Below are 17194 nucleotides of genomic sequence, written 5' to 3' on the forward strand. Positions count from 1 at the left end.
TCACAGGACAGGAGCCTTCTCTTCCGCCTTTAGGAATGCCCGTATAGCGGGAGGTGAGCGGCGACCGCGGTCTGTGTTAACCCCATCCTGACCGCAGTCGTCGCTTACCTCCCGCTGTGCGGCCCAGTCATCAAGAGGCCACTCTTGCTACAACATGCAGCCCAGGGACCGCGGCCCACCGGGCAAACGCCCGGTATGCCCTATGGCCAGTCCGGGCCTGCTTAGTACTCAGAAACCATAATAGGCTAGAGCCAGGTTAGACTTCCATGGTCACGTCGAGATCATAGTCTGATGCCTGTACACACGGTCGGACTTTCTGATGGAAAATGTGTGATCGAATCGTGTTGTTAGAAAATCCGATCATGTGTGGGCTCCATCAGACTTTTTCAGTCTGAATTTTCGACACACAAAGTTTGAGAGCTGGATCTAAAATGTTCCGACAACAAAATGTGATTGCTTAAATTCTGATCGTGTGTAGACAATTCCGACGGACAAAGTGCCACGCATGCTCAGAATAAATTAGGAGACGAAAGCTATTGGCTACTGGCCCATTTATAGTCCCGTTGTACGTGTTGTACGTCACCGCGCTTGGAACAATTGGATTTTCCGACAACTTTGTGCGACCCGTGTGTATGCAAGACAAGTTTGGGCCAAAATCCGTCAGAAAAAAATCAGACGGATTTTGTCGTCGGATAGTCCGACTGTGTGTACAGGGCATTAGAAGTCAAGTCGCATTAGAAACTATTATGGAGGGACTAAAGTACAGAGTAGATAGGCTGAACTGCCACACTTCCAGTTCTTTCCAGTGAGAAGTTCTATCCCAGGCTGGTTGAACAACAGTTGGAGGATCCCCCTGTGACAGCTGATCTTGTCTTCAGGTCACTGACACAAACACAGACACTGCATCATCCTCAGAGGCCCCTGCAACTGGACTTTGGTACGATATTCACTATATTGTCAAAAGTATTGGGACTTAGTCCGTAGGGTTCAATGTTGCGTTGGCCCACCCTTTGCAGCTATAACAGCTTAAACTCTTTGGGGGATGGCTGTCCACAATGGTTAGGTGTGTGTCTATGGGAATATTTGACCATTCTTCCAGAAATGCATTTATGAGGTCAGGCACTGATGTTGGACGAGAAGGCCCACTCTAAACCATCCCAAAGGTGTTCTATTGGGTTGAGGTCAGGACTTTGTGCAGGCCAGTCAAGTTCCTCCAACCCAAACTCACTCATCAATGTCAGTATGGACCTTGCTTTGTGCACTGGTGCGCAGTCATTTTGGAAAAGGAAGGAGCCCTCCCCAATTGTTTTGAGAATGTTGGGAGCATGAACTTGTTCAAAATGTATTGGCATGCAAAAGCCTTAAGAGTTCCCTTCATTGGAACTAAAGCCCCATACACACTATCAGTTTTTCTGCTAATTTTTTCCTTCAGATTTACCAAAACCATATAATATGAGGTCAAACCTTAGAAGTTTCAATTTGTTTTTTTTTTTTTTTTTTTTTTTTTTTTTTAAAACACATTTTATTTGAAAAATAGATCAAGAAATACAGACGAACAGGCATTTCCAACAACAGGTAGGATACAAAATCGGCCTAGTTACATAGTAATAAAATATTCACAACACGGGAATATCTCGCAATGTACAGGACCAGAACTGTGTGTAAAACGAAGCCGATTAGGTGCATGTGCGGAGTACTGGTGGGTTGCAAATCATCAGAGGTGGTCCAAATCGTAATACTTAATGAAAAGTTGCCCCTAGGCTTATAAAGGGGCCAATTCAAAGGAAGGACAAGGGGCCAATAGCAATGTAAGGTGGGTCAATCTTCGCGGGGACAAGGGGTCAGAGCGTGTTATGAGATATCGCTAGGGAGAGCCCTAAAGGGGTCTACCTAGAGTAGGGAAAGTGACTCGTGGTTGGAGGTATGTGGTATTCGTAAGAGATCGCAGGTGTGAACGTCTGCAATGAGGTGGTTAGGTAGCGGAATGGAATGGGGGGATGGGGCAGGGGGGGAGGAGAGACGAGGGTGGAGGAAAGAGAGATATAGAGACAGAGAGGGAGAGGGAAAGGGGAGGAAGAGGGAAGGGGGGGTGGGAGGAAGAAGGCAAAAAGGGGATCACGTGAAAGGGGGGAAGTCCCCCTTCCCTATGACCCCCCCCCGGAAGTGGAGTAATGGATATGTAGCTTGAATTTACATCCTTCTTTCAGAGACTGTACCATAAAGCTCGATGGTAGGAAGATAGGTTAGGCTCTGTAAGGCCCAGGTCGTGAAACTATGGACCTGATGTCATTAGTTGTACACTTCTGCGTAGGCAGTGGTGGTCTGAAAGTGCTTCCAACAGGCCCATTTCGTGCTAAATTTCGAGGGGGTGTCCTTGGAAATATGGATCAATTCTTCCATTTCGGCTGTTTTGTTGATTCTGGTAAACCATTCTTTAATGGAGGGGACTCTGGGCGACCCCCAGTGGATCGGGATACATTGTTTGGCCGCATTGAGCATATGCATCGCCAGGGAACCATGGTAGGCTCGTCTAGATAAAGGTGAAAGGTGGAGAAGGCATTGGGACGGGGAGGGTTCGATGTTGTAAGTGGTAATTTGGGAGGTGATTCGACATACTTCTCTCCAGTAGTCCTGAAGGAGGTTACAGGACCACCAAATATGCAGCGGTGTACCCTTTTCTAGGAGGCATCTCCAGCAGATGTCGGTGGTGTTAGGGGTGAATTTATGTATGAGAGAGGGGGTGCGGTACCACCTCGATTGGATCTTGTAATTATTCTCTTGGGCGCTAACATTGGTGGAGCCTCTGTGGATAATCTGGAAGATGGTGCTCCATTGTTCGTCAGTTATGGATAGGGAAAGATCTTCCTCCCAGCGCTTGCAAGCCAAGGTGGACCCGGGTTGTTCCCCATCCCAAAGCATGCTGTGGGTGAGGGCTATGACATGTCTTTGGGGGGTTGTTTGGGTACACAGTTGTTCAAAAGGGGATAGAGGTCTGGAGCATTGGGAGTCCCTGTTTAAGGATTGCAGAAAAAATGCAATTAAAAGGTAAGTCCAAGATGGAATGGGTGGTCTATCTACGGTGCTGGCAAGAATCGGGGCGGAGACTAGTTGACCTCTCTTGTACAGATGGTAGGCACGTAACCTATCTTGTGGCCAGTGTTCCGACAGATAGTCGGGAGACAGGCCGGGAGGGAAGTCTGGATTACACTTGATCGGAGATAAGGGCCCGGGGATTGAGGAGATTTTCGTTCGAAGGCAAATTTGCTGAAAGCATTTTAGAGTGGGGTGTATTAATGGGTGGAGGGCGACCGAGGCAGGGGTGTGGGCAGGTCTTATCCAGGGTAGAGAGGCTAGTGGTATAGATGAAAAAGATGCTTCCAACGGAACCCATTCCTTATAGGGGTCCTGGACATTCCAATCTACAATCCTGGTCAGGTGGACCGCTCTGTAGTAGTTAAGTATATCTGGGAAGCCCAAGCCTCCTAGATGTTTCGGGCGAGAAAGGGTTTTAATTGAGATTCTGGGTTTCCGGTGTCCCCATACAAATCTAGAACAAATGCTATTATAGGACGTGAAGAAAGATTGGGGGACCTGTATGGGTAAGGTTTGGAGGATATATAGTAGGCGGGGTAGAACGTTCATCTTGAGAACTGCGATCCTACCAAACCAAGATAGGATCTGTTTGTTCCATCTCTCGAGATCCGTCGTCAATTTATGTAGGATGGGGAGGTGGTTTGTCACGTAAAGGTCCGATAACTTCCGTGGTATTTGGGTGCCTAGGTAAGTAATAGAATCAGGTTTCCAGCGTATCTGGAAATTCGATTCGCATTGTGTCTGGACGGTTTCTGGGAGGGAAATATTAAGAGCGTACGACTTAGAGAAGTTTATCTTAAGATTAGATACCTCCTTAAATTTACTAAATTCTGAAAGGACGATTGGAATGGTGGTGATGGGCTCCGTGAGAAACATTAAAATGTCATCGGCAAAGGCCGCGTATTTAAACTCTTTCAGTGGAGTGTGGACGCCTTTGATGTCATTATTCAAGGTGAGGGTCTGGAGGAGAGGTTCTAGCGTAAGGATAAAGAGGATCGGGGAAAGGGGGCATCCCTGCCTCGTTCCATTTCGGATGGAGAAGGCGTTTGACAGAGTGCCGTTGACCCTGACTCGTGCTGTCGGTGTGGAGTAGAGGGACATAATCATATTGGTCATGTGAGGGCCGAGTCCCAAGGAGGTGAGGACTGCTTCCATGTAGTCCCAGGCCACCCTGTCAAACGCCTTCTCAGCATCCAGGGATAGGAAGAAAGCTTTCTGTTTAGTCTGCGTAATCAAATGGTGGATATTGATGGATTTCAGGGTGTTATCCCTTGCCTCTCGCCCCGGGACGAAACCGACTTGATCGGGGGATATAAGGGCCGGGAGGAAAGGGAGGAATCTATTAGCGAGAATTTTTGCAAATATTTTCACGTCTACATTGAGAAGGGAGATCGGCCTATAGCTACTAGTGAGTGTGAGGTCCTTATCTGGTTTGGGAATAACTGTAATGTGGGCTTCTAAAATGCTGCCGGGAAGAGATTTCGAGATGGGAGTAGAATTGAAGGCCTTCAGGAAGGGCGTTTGAAGTGTCTCCGCAAATAATTTATAATATGCTGAGGTCAGCCCATCAGGGCCAGGACTCTTACCAGGTTTCAGTTGCTTTACGGCTTGTGACCATTCTGTTGAAGAGATAGGGGCTTCCAGGGCTTGGAGGGTGTCTTGGGGGATAGTCTTGAGAGGGAGCTTAGAGAGATACGTCCGGATATCTCCAAGTCGTTTGTGAGGGTCTGGAGTTTGCGGGTTGGAGAGGTTGAGGTTGTAGAGGGAGGTGTAGTAGCGTTCGAACTCCGAAGCTATATCTGTGTTGGTTTCGAGGACCGAACCGGTGGGGGAGTGTATATGATGGATCGTTCGCTTAGCTGCTTTAGATTTCAGGGCTTGGGCCAAAAGATGGCCTGACTTGTTCCCATGCTCGTAGAAGAGCTTCTGGGATAGGGCGAATTTCTTTCTCGTCTGATATCCCAAGATATCTTGGATCTGGGTGCGGACGTTCGTTAATTCAGTATGCGTGTCCAACGCAAGAGTTCTCTTGTGTTGAGTTTCAAGGGACCTAAGCTTGGCAAACAGTCCCGTTAGGGTGGCAGCTCTTTCTTTCTTGAGGGCAGCAGCTAGGGAGATAAATTTCCCTCTTATTACACATTTATGTGCCTCCCACTGGGTAAGGGGGGAGATCCCAGGCGTGTCATTTTCTACGAAATAATTGGTTAGACAGTCACGAATTTCATTAGCTCTGAGTTAGTCTGTGAGAATGCTAGCATCTAACCTCCAGATGGTGGACCGGACAAGTTTTTCAGGGAAAGTGAAAAGGGCTGTGATGGGGTGATGATCCGAGATCGTCATAGGTTCGATTGAGGCATTGGTCAAATGGTGCAGATTATGTTGGGAAGCCATGAGGTAGTCAATGCGGGAATACCTATTGTGTGGGACAGAGAAAAAAGTGAAATCCTTGTCTTTGGGAAATAGAGATCGCCACGTGTCGTGGAGTAATAACTCCTGGAGACTTTTCTTGATTTGTTTAAGGGCACGGAATGTCATGCTGGAGGACCCTGAGGAGGTATCCATTAAAGGATCCAAGGGGGCGTTAAAATCGCCACCGAGGATTAGCATTCCTTCCGAGAAAGATTGTAGTTTGCGCACTACTTTCCGAAAGAAAGGTACTTGGGAGGAGTTGGGGCTATATATATTTGCAAAAGTGAACATTCTATTTTTAAAAGAGCCTTTAATGAAGAGGAACCTCCCATCGTCATCTGCTAGGGTATCTGAAAGTTGAAATTCAAAGTTTTTGGAGAGAAGTATGGAAACACCTTTACACTTCGCAGAGGGGCATGTCGCGTGATACTCTACAGGGAAGGCACGGTTGGTTAGTCTGGGGGTAGATTTAGCACTGAAGTGGGTCTCTTGAAGGAGGACCACATCTGCCTTTAGTTTTTGCATTAACGATAGCGTCTGGTGGCGCTTCTCTGGGATGTTTAGGCCTTTGGCGTTAAAGGAGACAAGCTTCAGAGACATATGTTTAGTCTCGTTCCGTAGAGGTGGTACCATTGTGAGCAAGGTAAGTTTAGCTAGATAGTTTCCGGGAGGGGGGTCTCAGGGGAGGGGGAGAGAGAGAGAGAAAGACGGAGAAAAAGGACAGGGAGAAGAGAAAAACAATAAAAGAAATGAAAGTAAAAGAAAAAAAAAGTAGGAGGGGGAAGAGAGAGGAGGAGGGGAGGGGAGAGAGGGGGGATCAGAGGATAGAAGGGGGGTGATAGGGAGTGAGTGAACTTGGGTGGGGTACGGGGGGTGCGAAGCCGGTGGAAGGGTTGAACCTGTCAACCCCTCGGAACTCCGAGAGCAGCACCGGCTGGGTCAACTCTGACTACCAGCGTCCGTTGTTTGGGGGTGGCGGACGAGGTCACTCGAGAGGTGGGAGGTCTCCGTCACTGAGAGACCTAAGGAGGCTGAAGGTCGGCAATTGGTTAATGTGAGGGTGAATTGGGGACTAGAGATCAGCAATAGAGAGACCCCACATGGGGATCTTATATGGAAGAGAGAGGACTATAGGGTGTGAATACGCCATTTTCCGGTCAGCGAAACCCGAGGGTCAGGGGCAGGTGATAAGGCCTGAGGTCAGTGAAAGATGAGGAGGAGGAGATAAGTGGGAGCAGTAGGTCAAGAAAGTCCAATGAGGTAGGGATAGGGGCTCGTGCGGGATTTGCTGGAGAAGTGGCCAATAATTAACAGTTCAAAGGGAGAATTAGGTTGGGGTTTCTGAGTTGTATTTCGGGGGGGAATACCAGAGCGGGAGACAAAATAGATGCGCAGGTCTAGCTTCTAGTGAATAAATGATGACTTAACAACTATCATAAACATAAAATCTGAACAACATAACATAACATAATACATGGACAAGTAGGACCGACACCAGGCAAATACGGATGGTCATGTAAGGGCAAATGCGATAACAACTACACCCGTGCCATATGTAACAAAAATCCGAGATCTTTAAGAGAGAAGGCCGAGTATAAAGAGTCGGGAGTGAGGGCTTGGTTAAATCTTAGGGATGGTGAACAATTCTTTGGGGGGTATAAATCATATTATGTAAGGCCCAACAAGTACCGGAGGTCTCTATCAATTTGTGCGCAGGGACCCCAAATTAGTAAACTGGGGTGCAGCGTAAGATCCTCAGGCATCGAGGAGAAGCCTCAAGAAGTCGGTCATGTCGCTGGAAGGGTAACGACTAGGAGACTGAGCGACAATGTAGCAATTACAGGGCAATAGGGTTAAAGATCTAGAACTACACAGTACCTCACTCCCGACTCAGTGGGAGTACCCACGTAGTACGATTCATATCATCATCATGCAGGCACATTTCAGTCTAGGGACTAAGAAGGGCAGAGAAGTATTGAAAGAGGGTAAGAGGAGAGAGGAAGAAAAAGAGAGGAAGGAGAATGAAGTAAGGAAGTGAGTGTTAGCAATACCATAAAGGAGGAGAGAGTTCCACGGTTACGTCCACCTGAGACGAGTAGAGATGGGCACAGCGTAGTGGTAGGCCAAAGTCTGATGAGGGAAGGGCTTACGATAGTCTCAAGAGGCACTTCAAGGCTGTCGTGAGCAGGAGGCCTCGCAGCAGTATAGTGGAAGTCTTGACGGCCTTGAAGCAGAAACATCCGGGAGAAAGGCAGGTGTGGTTCCAGGTGTTCAGGCAGCAGCACAAACGTTGAAGGACAAATCGGGGGCGTCTGTGTTCAAATCGGGGACTGCCCAGCGAAGAGGACAAGTTTTGACTCTGCAAGGAAGGGTGATGTGGGTAGGTCCTGGTCTGGGAATGGGGATCCGTGGACAGGTGGAGGCATCCAGAAGGTGGTCGCCAAGTGAAAGTTCTCTGTAAGGGGGCAAGGTATTCTCTGGGTGTAGAAGTCAGATGGGTTGTGAATGCAGGCTCAGGTGACGGTCAAGTTCAACATTACGAACCGAAGATAGCGTTCAACAAACGGAGGAGGGTGTCTGATCTCCCTCAACTGCGGCGGGGTCTGCGGTGGGCAGGTGAAGCCGTGGGGCTACCGTTTCTTGGCGGTGAAGCACCCCTTGGGGGAGAGTGAGGAGGAGGAGGTCGGTGTTCAGGTCTGCGGCGTCTCCCTATGGCATAGTTGCCGGCTTCGTCCACCCCCTCCATAGAGGTCACCCTGCGGAGAGTAGGCAATCTGAAGTCGCTGTACCAGTCGGGGAGATCAACGGAGGGAAGATCAAGTGCGGTACAAAAGTGGTCTAGATCTTCCGGGACTCGCAGATTTTCTACCCGGCCCTGGTGAGAGACAGAAAGGCAAAAAGGGTATTTCCAACGGTACGGGATGGCTCTGTTTCTCAGTATTTCCAGTAGTGGTCGGAGTTCCCGCCTGCGCTGCAGGGTTATGTTGGAGAGATCCTGGAAAATTTTGATGCTGACTCCTCTGTGGTTAATCTGGTTCCTTTCTCTTGCTTTACGTAAAATGTCCTCTTTTAAAGGAAAGTCAACCATGCAGCATACGACATCCCTTGGGGGATCAGTATCTCGACCTCTGGGGCGCAGGGCTCTATGAATACGCTCAAATGCTACTGGGGTATCTGGGGGTCTTTCCAAGAGGTCATTAAAAATGTGGGTGACTCTTTGGGACAGCAGATTGGGGTCTAAGGACTCAGGTATGCCTCTCACCCTCAGGTTTCGGCGTCTCCCTCTGTTGTCGAGGTCTTCCAAATGCCTATTGATGTCCCTCAAGTGTATAGCGTGGGATTCAGTAAGCTGTTGCACCTGGCATAAGGAGGCATCATGGCGGGTCTGCACAGCTTCCATTTCGTCTACCCTGAGAGACATTGAGTGGATGTCAGCCCTCAAATCAGAGATTGCTGCGGATAGGGTATGTTTTATGTCGGCTGCTACACTGCGCAGATCGTCAATGCTGATTGCAGGCTGATCACGGGGGCTTGCATCGGGCCTAGCGCGCAGCAGGCTCCTGCTGTGCGAGCGTGACTTACTCGAGGCCGCGGCTCGGGAGCTGCTCCTAGGCCGCGACCGGAAGATCTCCGGGATTTGTCTGGGCGGAGGGGCTTCGTGCTCCGGGGGGGAGCGGGGTCTAGCCGCTGACATGCTGGGTTGCTAGGAAGCTCAGTTCAGAGGTATAGGGTCGGTTATTACTTGCCTTCGCTGATGTAGCAGGGTCTCGTGGACGGGAGCTCAGGGATCAAGCGGCCATCTCGGATCAGCGTCAAGCCACGCCCCCAGAAGTTTCAATTTGTATGCAATCAGGCAGGCCCTTCCACTACATGGTTTTGGTAAATCTGAAGGAAAAACTCATCAGACAAACTGATAGTGTGTATGGGGCTTTAGAGGTCAAGCCCAACCTCTGAAAAACAACCCTGCACCCTAAGGCTGCTTTCACACTGGGGCGGGAGCAGCGTCGGCGGTAAAGCGCCGCTATTTTTAGCAGCGCTTTACCGTCGTTTTAGCGGCGGTGTGCGGGCGCTAGCGGGGTGGTTTTAACCCCCGCTAGCGGCCGAAAAGGGGTTAAACCCGCCCGCAAAGCGCCGCTGCAGCGGCGCTTTGCCGGCGGTATTGCCGCGGTGTCCCATTGATTTCAATGGGTAGGAGCGGTTTAGGAGCGGTGAATACACCGCTCCTTCACCGCTGCAAAGATGCGGCTAGTAGGACTTTTTTCACCGTCCTGCCAGCGCACCGCTCCAGTGTGAAAGCCCTCCGGCTTTCACACTGGAGTTAAAGGGGCCGGTTTTTTTCAGGCGTTACACAGGCGCTATTTTTAGCGCTGTAACGCCTGAATACCGCCCCAGTGTGAAAGCAGCCTTATCCTCCCTCCACCAGAGTCTTGACCACAACCCGATAGAACATCTTTAGGCTGAATTCCAGTGGAGACTGAGAACCAGGCCTTCTCGGCCAACATCAGTGCCTGACCTCACAAATGCGCTTCTGGAAGAATGGTCAAAAATTCCTATAGACACACTCAACCCTTTGGAAAGCCTTCCCAGAAGAGTTGAAGCTGTTATAGGGGCAAAGGATGGGCCAACTCGATATTGAACCCTACGGACTAAGACTGGGATGCAATTAAAGCAAAATTGGTGTCACCCCCTTCCACCAATTATAGTCCCCCCTCAGTACAGACCCCCCTCCCTCAGTACAGTCCCCCTACACTAACTACAGACCCTCCTCTCTCAGTATAGACCCCCCCACTAAGTACAGACCCCCCCCTCCTGCAGTACAGACCTCCCTCACAAAGTATAGACCCCCTTCCTCAGTATAGACCCCCCTCCCCATAATGCAGAACTTCCCCCTCAGTACAGACCCCCCTCCATCAAATACTTTGATTAGATTATTGATTAATTTCCCAGAAATGGAATTCCCTCAGTTCACAGAGGACTGTCTTACAATATTCTGTTTGGGGAGGGCCATTTCTCCTACAACCCCCCCCCCCCCCCAGTACAGACCCCCCTCTCTCAGTACAGTCCCCCTCCACTAACTACAGACCCTCCTCTCTCAGTATAGACCCCCCCCCCCCACTAAGTACAGACCCCCCCCCCCTCCTGCAGTACAGACCTCCCTCACAAAGTATAGACCCCCTTCCTCAGTATAGACCCCCCCCCCCCCACAATGCAGACCTTCCCCCTCAGTACAGACCCCCTCCATCAGTATAGACCTTCCCCCTCAGTACAGACCCTCTCCATGAGTATAGACCTTCCCCCTCAGTACAGACCCCCCTCCATCAGTATAGACCTCCCATCCCTCAGTGCAGACACCCCCTTCCTCAGTGCAGACACCTCCTCCCTCAGTGCACACTAACAGTATAGACGCCCTCTCCCCTCCCATAGCACCCCCCTGCACATATCCATATACATTAAAATACAGTGTACAGACCTCCGAACAACGTGGCGCATGCACAGTGGTGTGTCCCACCTCTGACCCCTTCTTCCTGTGTTGATGTAAACAGAGAGGAGGGGAGTGGGCGGCTTCGGGCCGCTATGCTAAGGGGCACAGCCGGCAAGACTCAGGGCAGTGTAGGGGTGCAGTGTTAGCAGTGCCCAGCTGCCCACAGGTGTCATGCCCCTGGTGCGGCTCGCACCCCCCCCCCCCCCAGCGACACCACTGCATTAAAGTACATGTAAGGGCAGGCGTCCCAATACTATTCTTAATATAGTGTATATACTGGTGTGCATCTATATACATATAATTAATGATTTATGCTGGTTTCAGTAGTTATTCTGCTTCCAAATACTTTGATTAGATTATTGATTAATTTCCCAGTTCACAGAGGACTGTCTTACAATATTCTGTTTGGGGAGGGCCATTTCTCCTACAACCCCCACCCCCCGGCTACAAGTTTATGAACTGCCTGTAGAATCATCAAGGAGGCTGGAACACATTATTTCCTCTGAGACTATGCTGCCCTCTACTGGGCAATGTTAGAATATATCATCCAGAGGAATGTAGACCACTTGTAACCTCTATAGTATGGATAGAGACAAATACCAATTATTTTACTAATTTATGCAGTGTCATAAGGAAACATAGCTATTTACATCAGGTTTTGCTCATGCAGAGTTTATGTTCTTATGTCTTAAAATCTGGCCGCAATTATTAGAAGGTAGTTGCCTGTTCAGGTAAGAGTAGTCCTTTTTTGCTGCACGCCCCCCCTCCCCTTTCCTTCCAATTCAATTATAGTAGATTCTTTATATGCTGAATATAATAGTGGATATTAAAGAGGAAGTAAAGGCAATTTTTTTTTTTTTTTTTTTTTTTTTAAAGCACACCCTGTAAGGCAAAGGCATAATGAACTAGTATACATAGCATACTAGCTCATTAAGAATAACTTACCTGAGAACGAAGCCCCCGAAGTGGTCCTCCATCTTCCTCTTCACCGCTGCCATGGATCCCAGAGCGCCTTCCAGGTCTCGCGGCTCCGGCGCTGTGATTCGCTGGAGCCGTGATGACCTCACTCCCGCACATGCGCACGGGAGCCGACACTCGCGGCATATCGCCGCGATCTGCGGCCTGTCCCAGTGCACCTGCGCGCCGCAGTCTATGGCGCATGCGCCGTAGACAGCGGTGGCTGTCTTCGGGTAAATATCTCCTAAACCGTATAGGTTTAGGAGATATTTCTTGGACCTACAGGTAAGCCTTAATCTAGGATTACCTGTAGGTCAAAGTGGTTTGTAAGGGTTTACAACCACTTTAACTTTTATTTAAAATGTATATACAGTTGTGTGAAAAAGTATTTGCCCCCTTCCTAACTTTTTTTTTGCGTATTTCTCACACTTAATGATTCAGATCATCAAACTAATTTTAATATTACACAAAGATAACCCGAGTAAATCCAAGATGCAGTTTTTAAATTATTATTTAATTGATTAAGGGAAAAAAGCTATTCAAACCTCCCTGTCCCTATGTGAAAAAGTAATTGCCCCCGCTCATGCTGAATCATGAATGAACTGATTACCAAATTTTTTTTGGACAGTTGGAGTTAAATTTTACTTGCCACACCCAGGCCTGATTACTGCCATATCTATTGAATCAAGAAATCACATAAATAGAACCTGTCTGACAAAGTGAAGCACGCTAACAGATCACAAAAGCCACACATCATGCCACAATCTAACAAAAATTCAAGAACAGATTAGAAACAAAGTAATGTACGTGCATGGGTCTTGGAAGGGTTTCAAAGCCATTTCTAAGGCTTTGGAACTCCAGTGAACCACGGGGAGAGCCATTATCCACAAATAGAGGTAAGTTGAAACAGTAGGGAACCTTCCCAGGAGTGGTCGGTTTACAAAAAGTACTCCAAGAGCATGACCACAACTCATCCAGGAGGTCATAAAAGAACCCAGAACAACATCTAAAAAAATGCAGGCCTCACTTGCCTCAGGTAAGATCAGTGTTCATTGTTCAACAATGAGGCCTGGTTCACACCTATGCATTTTTAGTGCTTTTTGCATTTTGCAGATTTGTACTACAGTCCATTTAACATGGTTTCCTATGGAACACGTTCTGTAGTGCAAATCTGCAAAATGCAAAAAGCACTAAAAATGCATAGGTGTGAATCAGGCCTTAGAAACAGACTGGGCAAAAATGGCATCCATGGAAGAGTTCCAAGGCCAAAGCCACTGCTGACCAAAAAGAACAAAAAGGTTCATCTCACAATTACAAAAAAAATCTTGATTATCCCCAAGACTTTTAGGCAAATATTCTGTGGACTAATGAGACAAAATTTCTACTTTTTGGAAGGTGCGAGTCCCGTTACATCTGGCATAAAACGAACACAGAATTTCATAACAAAAACATCAAACCAACAGTCAGACATGGTGGTGGTAGTGTGATCAAGGCAGCCATCAGAATATTTGGGACCCCTTACACAGCTTCAGTTCTTGGCCCCCTGGGGCCTGACCAACATTCCCCTGGGCCCATCCACTGGCCGTCCCACTGAGTCCTTTGGTGCACCCATTTTTATTTTAACAATATGCCCACCTCCGACCCAGCACCATGATCCATCCCTCTCCACAATATATCCCCAGCACCATCCATCCTTCTCCACAATATAGCCCCACCTCCGTCCAGCACCAGCCATCCCTCTCCATAATATATCCCCACTTCCGCCCAGCACCATCCATCCCTCTCCACAATATATCCCCACCTCCGCCCAGCACCATCCATCCCTCTCCAGGATTCTGGGTGGGGATGGGGATATATTGTGGAGAGGGATGGATGGTGCTGGGCGTGGATGGGGGATACATTGTGGAGACTGGAGGGATGGATGGTGCTGGGTGGGGATGAAGATGATTGAGTTGCAGTATGAAAATGGACGAGGTTGACTCTCCACAATGTAACTCATCTCCACACAGAATCATCCTCATCCATTTTTACACTGCAACTCAATAATGCCAGCTTGTTAGCCAAGGAGATGGAGATTAAATAAAGTCCAAATCGACTACAGCACAGGGGGCACAGCAGCACACACTAACTTTTTTTCGACTTACCCTCCATGCTGCTCGTAGCTATCTCCAGGCACCTGATAGGGCTGCGTCCACATTCACCGCTGACCACACCCCCTGTCCGTTTCCCAGCCAATCATATTGCAAACTAACCTCACAACAGCAGCAGCCAGGGAAGGAAGAGCGAGTGCTGGCCACGATCGCCTGCTGGGGCAGGGATCCGCTAGTTAGAAAGGCAACTCAGGCTTGCTCGGGCTTGCTGTATTATATAATACTTTTTTCCTCTTCTCTATAGCGAGCGAACAAATGAGGGGGGAGGGGGGGGCTAGAGAAAGTGATAGAGAATCCCCCGCCTCCTTTATCCTTCTCTATAGGTTATATTTCATGTGCTTCTGTAGGGAGAGCGGGCCCTGGCCAGGTGGGCCCCTTGGGACGTTCGAGCGCCTTACATGGGTACTGCCTGCACCCCCCTGATGGCGGCCCTGAGCGTGATGGTCTGGGGCTGCATTGCAGCTTCAGGACCTGGATGACTTACCATAATTGATGGAACCATGAATTCTGAGCTCTACCAGGAAATTCTAAAGGAGAATTTTCGGCCATCATTTTGTGACCTCAAGCTCAAGTGCACTTGGGTTATGCAGCAGGATATTGATCCGAAACACAACAGCAAATCCACCTCCATATGGTTCAAACAAAGCAAAATTTAGGTTTTGGAGTGGCCTAGTCAAAGCCCGGACTTAAATCCAAATTGAGATGCTGTACCTTACACAGGCCGTTCATGCTGGGAAACCCTCCAATTTGGCAGCATTAAAACAATTCTGCAAAGAAGAGTGGGCCAAAATTGCTCCACAGCACTGTGAAAGACTCATTGCCACTTATCACAAATGCTTGATTGCAGTTGTTGCAATTACTTTTTCACATAAAGCCAGGCAGGTTTGGACAGCTTTTTTTGCCTTAATAAATGAAACCATCATTTAAAAACTGCATTTTGTATTTACTCAGGTTATCCAAATTTGTTTGATGATCTGAGTCATTTAAGTGTGACAATTATGCAAAAAAATAAAAAAAGTTAGAAAGGGGGGGGGGCAAATACTTTTTCACACAACTATAGCTAAAAACTTTTTTTTTAAGAATGGTTTTAGAGCCCTTGTGTGTTTTTTTTACTGCTATATGGGGCTCTGTTAAGTAGATTTTTCTATATGGGTGACAGTGGTTTCAGAAGGCAGGAAGCAAGGGTAAATCTCTAATGTAATCCATTCCAGAAATGACTAACTATTTCCCTGCAGCTGTGTTAGAAATTATGTAAATGGTCCCACAGAACAGACAGTACACATGGGCTTTGCTGCTTAACTGTAGACAGGAAAAAGGAAACTTTAATATACAGAGAAAAGACAGAGTTTAACCAGAGAGGAGAGATATCTTCAGAACACCAGCCGATGTTCCCTTTGGACAAACTCACAGCTGACTCTCTAACATAAGAGGGATGGAAGCAGCCAAAACATCTCTAAGATCTCTCACTGCCATCTGTACTCACAAAAAGTCCAGGGACAGTTGGTTCTCCAACTTCAGTGATACCAGACTAGATCTTCAGCAGAGAGCCCCTCAGTCAGCTCTCTGAAGCTTCAGCAACCAAGCAAATATGAGTGTTGCCCTGGAGGGCAGCAGCCCTCAAGGCTGGACTTATCCTCTGCAAGAAAAGACCCAGAAGCTTAGTCTGAGTATTTAATAAGGAACTGCAATCTGCTCACATCATTTGTAATAAAAACATCTTTGCCATTCTGAAGCTTTCCTCCAACCACTTTGCATATTGTTTTATATATACTGTGATTTTGCACTTGCCCAATATGCTGCAGAAATCTCCCTCCACTGAGTCTGGCTGCAGCCATTTTAACTATGGGCAGCTACAGCTACTGCCTGTTCACTTCCTGGATTTACACAGAGGCACACCTCCAGCTTGAAGCTCTCATTAGCCCTCTTATGACTCATCCCCCCCTCCCTTTCTGGCAAACTCATGAGAGTGAGAGCTGTGCATGCTGTAATAAGCCTAGGCCTTTTACTAGGCAGGAAATAGGAAGTGGCCTGTATAAAAGGTATTTGCTGGCAGAAAAAAAATGTTTTACTAACCAAAGTTAAAACAACAAGGGCAGAAGATTTAATAAATGTAAAGCTGAAAAAAAAAAAAATGACTGAAGTTCAGCTTTAAGCAATTTTCCAGCAGCCTTCAGGGCCCTGCTCCCTAGGATTGACCAGGGCTGCATAAATATTCACACTGCCATCTGTATACCTCCACACCTATGTTCCAAAAAATTCTACCACTCTCTGGAAAGCAGAGGGAGTACACACACTAGCAGCAGCTAATTAACTTCTTGCGGACTGTACGTTGCTGCCTGCTTCTGAGTTTAGGGCACACGCATGTGCGCCCCCTCCCTCCGGAACTTGATATGATTGTACACAGTAGGAGTCTGTCAGCAAATCCTGCCCAATGATTTGTGGCCTAGACCTGCTGATTGGCTGTGTGCAATAACAACCAAAGAGAGAGCCCTGTGTCGCCATCATTATACACTATAGCGCAGTTTACTTTTTGTCAAATTATAATATATATATATATTACACCCACACACATTGTGAAGTTGGGTTTTATTTAGCTCAAGTGTTGTACCTGCTAGTGAGTACAGTCCACGCCAGAAATTCAATTTTAGGGCTTGTTGCCCACTTTTTATTAAAGAAAGTTCAAGAAAACAAAATTCAAAGGGTTTCCCTTGCAGGGGGTTTTCACTATCAACACCAAACAATGGTAGGTCCAGCCTCCTGGCTTACACATAAAGCCATGCTCCTCAGGCCTTCCACTACAGGCCCTTTATCTGTTTCTCACAGACAGTCTTTAAAACACACTGTGTACATAATACACATGCATGCAAACAGTCCCGAATTTGCTGGGACAGTCCCGAAAATCCAACCCATGTCCCACTTTATTATTGTCCCAGCAAAAATACCAAAAATTGGCCTCTGTCCCGGGCCGCTCTGTCATCCCCCCTACCTCCTCCAGGAAGTGCTGCGGATTGGTCAGTGGTGAAAGGGGGCATGGCCAGCTGAGATGATCCGCCTATTACTGTAGAATGACACACACTACAACAAGCTGCCTCCGCTGTGGGAC

The sequence above is a fragment of the Lithobates pipiens genome, unplaced genomic scaffold, assembly GCF_037356315.1.
Source record: "Lithobates pipiens isolate NorthernLeopardFrog02 unplaced genomic scaffold, aLitPip1_a1.2 Scaffold_22, whole genome shotgun sequence".
NCBI classification, from domain to species: domain Eukaryota; kingdom Metazoa; phylum Chordata; class Amphibia; order Anura; family Ranidae; genus Lithobates; species Lithobates pipiens.